This window comes from Etheostoma cragini, chromosome 9 (assembly GCF_013103735.1).
Source record: "Etheostoma cragini isolate CJK2018 chromosome 9, CSU_Ecrag_1.0, whole genome shotgun sequence".
Lineage (NCBI taxonomy): Eukaryota > Metazoa > Chordata > Actinopteri > Perciformes > Percidae > Etheostoma > Etheostoma cragini.
The window spans coordinates 27,756,668-27,767,095 of NC_048415.1; the positions used below are offsets into that span (position 1 = coordinate 27,756,668).

At 40.7% G+C, this 10,428-nt stretch overlaps 2 long non-coding RNA genes across 2 annotated transcripts in view; one reads left to right on the forward strand and one right to left on the reverse strand.

Annotated features, from left to right (window-relative positions):
• Positions 1–8,044, forward strand: part of LOC117950572 — a 12,152-nt gene extending 4,108 nt beyond the window's left edge. The window contains exon 3 of the long non-coding RNA XR_004657941.1: positions 8,033–8,044. This is a non-coding gene — a long non-coding RNA (uncharacterized LOC117950572). The remainder of the gene's footprint in view (positions 1–8,032) is intronic.
• LOC117950573 overlaps positions 5,213–10,428 on the reverse strand; it is a 29,524-nt gene continuing 24,308 nt past the window's right edge. The window contains exon 4 of the long non-coding RNA XR_004657942.1: positions 5,213–5,223. This is a non-coding gene — a long non-coding RNA (uncharacterized LOC117950573). The remainder of the gene's footprint in view (positions 5,224–10,428) is intronic.

The window sequence follows — 10,428 nt, forward strand, 5'->3', positions numbered from 1 at the left end:
TGTAAAGTGTCTTGAGATAACTCTTGTTATGAATTGATACTATAAATAAAATTGAATTGAAATTGAATTGAATTGAACTTCCCCCACAAATGGTATTACAAAATGGGGCCACATATACAATGGACTAAGATAATATGAGTAATATGATGATAAGGCAGTGATATGTTAAAACCAGCACCACTGTGTGGAATCCTGGAATTATCTTTGATCAGGACATGTGTGATTCTCACATTAACAAATTTCAAGGACCGCCTTTTTTCATTACGTAATATTGCAAAAATCAGGCATATCCTGTCAAAAATGATGCAGAAAAACTAGTCCATGCACTTGTTACTTCTAGGTTGGATTACTGCAATTCTTTACTATCAGGCTGCTCAAAAAAGTCCATAAAGACTCAGCTGATCCAGAATACTGCAGCATTCCTGGTAAAATCCAGAATAGAATTTAAAATCCTTCTTCTCACCAACAAAAAAATAGTAAATAAATATGCTGTAGGAACGGCAAGACATAGTTAAATACATGCAAACACAAAATAATTGCCTCATTTGACCTGCTCACATGTACTTCGATGTATTTAGTTTTTGATCCATCTGCGAACATAAAAGCACATTAGCGATCGCTTTGTCAAAGCTGTCAAATGTTCTGTGGTTGTCTATCAGTATCACTTTCCAGACCTTTCTTCACAGTGCTTCAGAGGAGGGTCTGGCTAGGTCACACAGCCTTCTGGGATGGGAGAAAAATGTACCATGTTGCAGCCATGGTGCCGCTGCAAAATAGCCTCGGGAAGGAACTTGTTTTGGTGGAATATAGTTTTTTTTCAACAGAAAACCCAGATTGGACAGATAGTCTAGCCAGCTGTCTGGATTTACCCCGCAGAGATCTGGCCCCCAGTCCTCAGAAATCCACCCGAGGTTAGAGCGCCAACACATAGAAAGAGGAAGGTAATGGACATTCTGCAAGATTTCTGGCAGCACTGGAGAAATCCAGGAAGTAAAGCCAATGTGGAATGCCTTAAACGTCATCCTTTCTAATTTCCAGCAAGGGGCGAATCCACTTGTTGCAAAAAGATGCCTGTTTCTAGAGGGGCCCACTTCTCACTGGATTTGTTACCTCAGTAAAGATTTTGATAAAGAGTTAATGGTCTTAGTTGCTAGAGTTAAGTCTTCTTCAATACATTATGATGTTCATTTAGTAAATTATGATCCCATTTATTTTAAAATAGACAATATAATAGGGGATGCTTTAAGGGTATGGCTACGTACAGACCTGTCAATCAGAACAGAGGCTTAGCAAGGCTAACCATGACACTGTGCACATTAAAATAGCCATTAACTTTTTTTTTTGGGAGTTCATATTTTCATCTTGAGCTTTGACCCTCTCAATGTGTTTTCACTTCATAAAAGTTGGTTGGAACATTTTAGTCAAAAAATGTTTCCGCACGTCAAAAAATGTTTCCGCATTTCAACCAAGCTAGCTAGCTAGCATAAGCTGATTACCGATTTTCTGTACATGCAGATAATAGGTGCCATTAACCTTAGGTCCGCGTTCACCCACAAGTAAATCTCCACTGGATGAATCAAGCTTCAGAAGGGTGGAAAATTGGCAACTTTACCTCTTTAATGTTAAGCTAAGCTCAGCGCCATTGCAACCATCAACAACACTGGCTTGGCTGCGTCATCCTCCCCAGCTCCACCCTCTCATTAGAAACCGGCATGTCCAGTTAAAAAAAAAAAACAAGATAGAAGCTTCCATATTGCCCAGCTCGAGGCTTCAAAAAAGCAGTCAAGAAACCACCGGGTGAGTTTGTCAAATGATTAATTCCAATAATTATATGCTCAAGATCCAAGTTGTAATAAATTCGAATCCTTTAAAGGTGCCCTGCCACACGTATTTCATTACTTAGTGGTAATGTTTGGTAAAGTTCAACCATGAATTCTGTAAAAAATTTTGTGGAAAAAAGACCTTGGTTACCTTGTTTCAAGCCATTCTATTGTGGTATAGAAAGTGCAGGAAGACTCAGCTCCATTTGTGCCAGTTGCTTGACTCTGATTGGCTATCAGCATCCTTTACCCAGCGCAGCTGGGCGAGTTCATGAATAGTAATGAGCTCAGTCAACATGACATCAGACTGACCAGCTGTTTTAATTGGTCTGATTTCTATTATTTCTTTTCAGTGGCTAGAGTTGACAGAGGAGGCAGCAGTTCATTATCACATTCCCCACATATCACAAAAACAAATGGACCTGACATATTTCAAAAAATGCAAGTGAAAACGGTTTTGTGTGGCAGGGCACCTTTAAACTTAAATCCTACCCACAACCTATCGCCTTTCAGAAGTTTTCATGTCTAGAAAAACAAGAACCCCAAAAGATACACGCACATTAATCCCTCTGTCTTTGCTCAGCACCATCTGTTTGGACTTCCAATGTTGCAGTGTTGAGTAGGTTCTTACCTGCTGCTGCTCAGAGTTCTTCAGGATAGTCTGGCTAAGATTTGGTTGAACTGAGTCAAAGCATCTTTACACTTGCTGAGGAAAACAACGGGCAGGCCTCACATACGTAAAGAGATGATGATGCGTTCCCTATGAAGTTCAAATCTTATAATGAGTTGCTTTTAGAGTGTTTTTGTGGCTTGTCGTCTTTGTGTGTGTAGACTGCATGTACAAACATGCAATGAAAACCACTTGACTATATGGCCACAGGTGTTTCTTATCCGTTAGACACATGAACCCTCGGTGTGCATCTGCTGTATATGAAGCAATTGTGTATATAAACAAGCAAGTTCAAAGCTTGTGGTCGCATGAAAGTCTGAAACATTTAGATGTTAGAGGGAAAGCATCTGTCCAAAGCTAAAAACCTTTAACCAACAGAAAAAGTTGACAAGAGTGGGGATGACAGAATGTGTGTAAGGGACAGAGAATACATGAGGCATGCACATGCCAGTGCTTGAGTTTAAAAAACATTTTTGGAACGATTTAGAGAGAAAAAAACATGATCAGGACACTATTCCTACTTTTGACTAAGGTCTTTACTTTTCAACACAAAATGTTCTGGTCTGTGCCCTGAAGGCCACACCATTCAGGCCATTGTGGGACAAAGAAAATCTCCTCCGATGCAAAAACTAAAGAATATCCCTAATCTTTTTAAAATAAATTTTTTTAAATTTTGACTGTTGACAACGATAAGTGTTGCATTCCGTTAATGCGTTATCAATTGAAACAGACCCAATGCATCATACAGACATCACACGACGGGTCAGTATACAGTAGCCAGGATGTTTTAATGTTGTGATAAAGTTGCTGCTTTCCAGTAGCGATGACAAGGGTTTCTATGGGAAAATAGGACAAAGGCCCACCATGATGCGTTGACGTTTCAATGTCATGGTGGGCGGGCTAACATGGTAAATTTTGTGATTGGGTTTTTTGACGCATTTCATATGTGTTGCTACATATAGACGCCATCAATTTGTGATGTGTATGTGAGCAATAACGTATAACAAGGTTTTGGGGGTTTGAAAGATTATGAAGGCTGGGTTTGGCGTGAGAACTACGAATCAGAAACAAGCACCTTCTATATGCATATGCCGCAAGGGTCTGCAAGGTTGTGCGTTATGTACATGTCGTCATCTGCCCTTTTTCACCAATGGCGTGTAGCACAAAGTTTATGACTGTGCATACTGTTGCTCAGGACGTAGAGCGGTCATAGACAATAGGTTGGTCGTTGGTTTGATCCCTGGCCCTGCAGTCCCATGTCAAAATGTCCTTGGGCAAGACGCTGAACCCTGGACTCAAACACAGTGTACGAATGTAGGTGAATGGTGACTGGTTACTGAGATGTGTAAAAGCGCTTTGAGTAGAGTAAAAACGCTGTGTAAATACAGTCCATTTACAGTAATATTAAATTTATACTGCCATGTGTGGACATTGTGCTTCTTCTGACACCCATCTAGATAGCCCACTTATTTTCAACTGCCAACTTCCCTGGAGGGGAATGACACATAGTGAGGTCTACAATATCCATGCTACCCTGATCCCAGCCACTTTGAGTTGGCGCCTTGACCAACCAGTAAGAATCAACAGTGACTTGACAAGGACATTATCCTTCACAGGATTTCTACCCACAAACGTTACCAGTATTTGAACCCTGGTGGTGCTTACCCCCATGCACCACCCTTTTAGCTTTTCATTCAGTTATGTCCTCTGTTTCTCAAAGAACTGTCCACAACTCCCAAATGTAAGCTTTAAAAGACGCTCTGCAATGGTAAACATCTATTTACTGACGCTTGTTAGAGAGTTTCAAAGAGTGTGCAAAGTTAATGGTAGGTACAGTACAAACTATAAGACCACTTGTCTACTGCCTTTGCTGCAAGTTTGAGCAAGGGCGAAAGGAGAGTGAGATGGTAGCAAGTGATGGAACAAGGTCAAAAGGAGTGGAGGAACAAATAGATGGGATGAGGGTTTGCTAGGGGATTGTTAGTGGCACCAGTGAGGTTGAGGACATCTGCTTTGTATTAAAGAGTGCACTGGGCCTCTCACATGATGAAACCCAGCCTGGTGCTCAACAGCACAATGAGATACTGCTATTGGTCTCTCCTCCTCCTCCTCCCCTACAAGCCAATCGGGAGCCAGCAAACCCTGAGGAGACGTTAAACCAACCCCGCAGCCCGTCCTCCTCCAGTCTTCCATACTTCGGTACCTTTCTCCTGCAATTATGCTGCATTCACTTAACATGGGAATTGCTGCACGTCTTTATTTAATCAGGTAAGGATGCTGTGACACATCATAACACACACCTTTGACACATATTCAACACATAATAGATTTAGCATAACAATTTGTAAAATGTCCACCACAAGAACTCAATTCAAGATTTTTTGTCCATGCCGTTTTAAGTGGATATGTCCAGTTAATGGATAACAGGTGCTTATTTTGGTAAGAGAGGAATACTTACCTACACCAACTATTTACCAGGTATTTGAAGTTGTAGATAATCAAACATGCAAGGTTTACTGCATGAAAGCCTACATGAGCAGCACTTTCTAGTATAAATCCTTGAACAGTATCCTACAATTTCCTCATAGGACTTGAATGCAACATTAGCTGGCCAACAGCTGTGTGGGTTTCCCCCTCTATTGCCTTGACAACCAGAATCCCTCACAATAACAAACTGACTAACATTTTTTCTTCCTTGTTTTCCCTCTGCTGGATCTTACCTCACTCTCTCTACTTCTTGCACTTTTTTTGCAATTTACGATTCAGGGTTCTTAGGTTGGCTGGGAATACTAAGTTACAAACTGTAAAATAATAACAGTTTGCCAGCAACCCTTTCAAAGCTAATTAATCAACAAATAAGTCAATTAATTAATTATGTATTAATAACCACACAGCATTGAAGGTAATGTCAATACTGCAGTGTCAGCAACAGAGTCTCGCATTGTCTCCACACACACACACACACACACACACAGCGCTGTGGAGTAAGTAAATAAAGAAAAAGGGTCTTTTGAATGGCAAGTTCAATTTCAAAGCCCTTCCAGATGGTTCTCTCCCCAAGACTAACGTCATTTGCATGTAATGTCTATTTGAATTAAGTAACCACTGGAGTATGTTGAGTCTCAAAAGCCACTTGAGCATTGAAAACTTGAACAATATTCTTGTGAAAGTACATTCAGAGCAGATAAAAAGTGTGTGATTATTTGCAATTAATTGCGGGTTAACTTTAGAACTCCTGACATTCATCTCAATTAAATAATTTAATCAATTGACAGCCCTACTAAATATATATATAGATATTTATAAAAGTGCGGTACTCATAGAATCCTAAAAACTACCACACACTAAATGAGTTTTAGACTAAAAAAACTTTGAAAAGACTACAGTCTGACACTATCTCACAGCTAAAGACTATCATCTCACATCTAACGTTATAATATGTAAAGAACTGGGGATGTTGCAGGGTCCCAAATTGAAAGACTACAACTTGATTCATTTTGAAAAATGCAACCAAGCTAGCTAGCTACTGCTACAGTTAGCTGGTAAGTTAGGGGAAGGTTTGTCTATTCTCCGTTCTGCCAAATTTGCAGATGATTGTTTCCAGTACAATTTAAAGTAGCTCCAGTTCATTGAGTAATCAGAGTCTTTCTCCGCCCATTATACCGTAAATCGTGCACATTTAAAAGCACAATTGAATGGGCGATGTTAAAGATATCTTCCTTGATGAGTGTTATATCAGCATTAGGGGTGGGGAAATGTATGTACGCTGTAGCAAAGCATTAAGTACTTGCTATTGAATGGCTGAGTGCAAACTGCGATATTCCCACTGCTGATTTTTTAACAACTGCTGGAATGGAATGTGAACGCTGAGTCGGAGATTCACTGTCATCTTTGATTTCTTCCAGTTACTGTAATATTTCATGGCTGCTTAATCTGTAATCTTAATAATTGAACTTAAAAAGTGTGATCCTTGTGGCAAAAATCCTTTCAGCTCGTCCCGTTGGCCTGTCTTTGTCTTGCTGCCATTTCACCAGGAGGCATTTGCAAGGAAACCCGCTTGCGGTTGTTGTACCGCAAAATAGAGGCGCGCTGTCACAGGACGTTTTTGTACATACCATGGAATACATAATTAGGCGCACTTTCTCCTTACCCTCCCATCTCTTTATGGGAAACTCCCACTTTCCACTTCCCCCTCCCATGAATGCATATGTATGACATGGAAAAGTTCAATTTGCCATTTTTAGCTCCAGCGACAGGCAGTCGGCGCTTTTACCTCGGTGCGGCCTGTTTGTAAATACCTCGCCATGCTTTTACGTGCACTTTGCGAAACAAATACGCCTTAAGTGTGCGCAAATGCATTGGTACATCTGGCCCCCAGGATTCATTTTGATATTGGAAATTGGTCTGCGAGAGTGAAATTGCTTGAAAAGTAATTTGGTTAAGGTTAGCACTAAGGTGTTAGGGCTTGCTAAATATTTCCAAGTGGTGCAGCAAAGGAGATGTCAGGAGGGTGTTCAGTGGCTTCCTGATTGTTAGGAGAATGTTTAGGAGTTAAAGTCGACTTCCATTGTGATGCTAGGAGGCCACCTAGTATTTTTAAGAGTTTTGGAGGTGGCTAAGGGTAATGTGGGCATTTAGCCGAATATGTGACAAGTTGGTTGATGTGGTGTTCTTGGTGGTGGCCATAAAAGCAATTAAAGTGAATAGAGTGTCTGCTGTAGTAATTTATGGGGGGCTTTTTTGGGCGTAATCATTTGCAGTCATAGGTAGTAGTAGTAGTAGTATGTAATAGTGGCAGGATTAATACTGTATTAGTGTCTGTAGTTGATTTGGGTAAGATGAACAGCATTGACAATAGACACTATTGCTCAACTGTTATTAGCTGCACTGCACTACCACGCAAAAGAGGTCTATAATGACACACTCATGCACAAAAATGTTCAGTGTTTTTTACAGTGCACCGTGCAAATCTTTATGTTGTGATTTGCTGATTTCTTATGTTACTAATTCTCGTTTTCGGCTTCCTTGTTCCCAGTTTGGTATAGCCGGTTCTATTTTACTGCAGTCTTTGTCAGTGCTAATTATATGATAACTATAAGTGTTAGAGTATAAGTGCGGCGTGCCTGTATTTATACAGTATACGCGAACTTGAATGAAATACCAGGATTGCAGCAATGCTTATTCATGTTTTAGGTCTTCTACTATTGATAATTTTTACACTACATGGTGTGCGATGGAAAGGAGTCGATCTCTGAATGCGAAAATAACAAATTATCTGTGCATTTATATGGAACTAAGATTTAGGATCTTTCCATCTTTGCTCTCCTCTGTGTTACGTTGCATTTGGAGATTGACTCTTTTTGACTGGCAAGAGGGCGCGACCGGAAAACCAACAGCTGTTGTTCAAAACCTTTCTTTTTAGAAACACACAATGTTCTCAATACTGAGTTCATGCGTAGAGCCCCTGGCGATACTTAGAGCAAAGTCTCATGTGTCGTGCCTTCTTAGTGTTTTAAAAATAGTGATTTTGATGCTTTCATAGTAGTGCCCCTAACACTCCCATTTAAAAGGTCATTTGATCGAAAACGAAAATATTTGTGAATCTTAAAAGTGAAAGCTTCCGTCCTACATATGCTTTTAAACGTAGGTTTTACCGGGGTACGTTCACAAAAAGACCCTAGGTTGCTTTTTGGCGAGAGTTATGCTTTAAGACTAAATGATCATTTCATTAGCTCAGTTTTCGTTATCTCTATTACTTTCCCACACTTGCCTATGTCGCCTGGCTCTGTCCATCTCTTGCTCTCCTCGTGTGCTGTGTTACATCATTTCTGCTCTCAGTCTGACGCTCACAGTTAGGTCAGTGCAATCGCAATTTTATCAACACACACACTCACAGACTCACACACATACGCATACACAGCTGGGCCTTAGCTCATTCTCCCTAGTCAACGACATTGGGTCACTCCCTCTGTGTGTGTGTGTTTGTGTGTGTGTAATACTCCCTATGTGGTCAAAGCAGTGTGATTTAGTGCAGTAATATATGTATTTCCCCTCAGTGACAGCTTCTTGACAGAATTCTGAGAAGGCAGCAGTTGACCAAACCTCAGGATTGTAGACAAAGCCAGCTGTCCATCCATTCACAGCTTTTTCAACACTTCCACCAAAGGAATGCTTGAATTTAATGAAAAAGTGCCAGGCATGAAAAATTTAAGATTTTATTTATGCTCCATCTGCTTTTAATGAAATGGTCACTCTTGTAAACATACCAGGGTGTGAAGCAAACACTTGGAATGGAGTCATATGGTACTGTAGTCAAAGAGCACTGAATAGAACCAACTGACTATTGCCAATAGGGATTGGACAGTAGGTATTTGGCTGATGGCAAGCGTTTTTTTTAAAGCTACATTGCAATCCAATGTTTTCCGTAAACACTGGAAAGCAGGAAAGGGCTTTATTTTTTTTTGTTTTTCTTGGCCAGGTCATGGGGGACTGAAGGGGGAGAAATGTGGCCATCATAGTAGCCAGTTTTTGGATCAGGTTCATGCCTTTGCTATTCTATGAAATGTAAATTTGGTGGCTCATGGGTGCCAGAGACGATCTCCAGCCATTCTTACCATCTGTTGGACACATGATCAAGTGTCTTGTAGACCTTTTTTCAGCTCCACTATCTTCAAATGTTGGGTCTTTTTTGGCCAGAGCAGCTTGTATCTCAGAATGAAATTAATGTGTGATGTGCAGGGCCTGTAATTAGCACCAGACCACCTGCCATTTCCAGGTGAATTTTGCAATTGGCGGGTAACACTGTCAATTGAGAATTGAGTGATTCAGACTTTTTTACTCGGTAAATAGGGTATGCAGTTGCTTAGGGGCCAGCATCACTGGAAGACACTATTTGACAGTCAGGCTCCTCTATCGCATTTTCATTACTCACGACAATCCCAGCAGTCCCACGTGGTCAGCCACTGGCCATCGGGAGTGAGAACGGGTCAAATTCATTTCGTTGTGTCTGATATGAAGACGAGACGTGAGTGACTTGAACATCTCACATTAACCAACACAACTTACAGCGAAAGACGTCCTGCCAACCTGAACACATTTTAACATCAATGGACGCTGTAACGTTTTTTCCCTATTTACCCACTGAAAGTTGCTGTTGTTTCAATCCTGTCACCGCGCTGCAGTGGGCCGGGCGGCTGCTCTGGTCCCCCCCGTGACCGCTGCGCACGCACACACACATAAACACACAAAATCACACATGTTGCATGTAGAAAAAACCGCAGATGAGATGTACAGGATGACCTAAATTGAGGACAGCTACACTATTGTAGGTGCAATGATAACTAATTACCAGGATAGGAAATTATGCCTTAATGCTGGATAATCAAGGCGGGCCCATCTACTACAGCCCGTGATGATGGCACAATGTCCTGGAGTAGGGTACCATGAATAGGACAGTATGTAGTTGTCATAGAGAAACAGCAATTCCTGTTTTTCAACTTTATGAGGCAAAAAAATGGCTAGTAAAGTCAGGCCCTGCTCATGTGTCATGTTGCTTCAGGTAACAATTAAACATAAAAATGTAAAGGCTTGAAAGACACCAAAACAATCATAGCTGGTCATACATGGTCAAACATGTTCTTACCAGTGTTTCGTCATGTGTACTTTGTCTATTGCCATCCCGCCATTGGTCCCAATTGGATAGTAAAAACAGATGTACATATAATCTTTGTAAAATATTATTTGTAAATCTATACAATCATTCACCAAAAGAACCAAGCAGGCCTGCCTTGTTGCACAATCTAAACTTGTTATTTTCAGCATGTGGCTTGGTTTATCGAGGTTTGTAGTTGAAACGGCAGTCTATACATACAGTGGGTACGGAAAGTATTCAGACCCCTTTAAATTTTTCACTCTTTGTTTCATTGCAGCCTTTTTCCA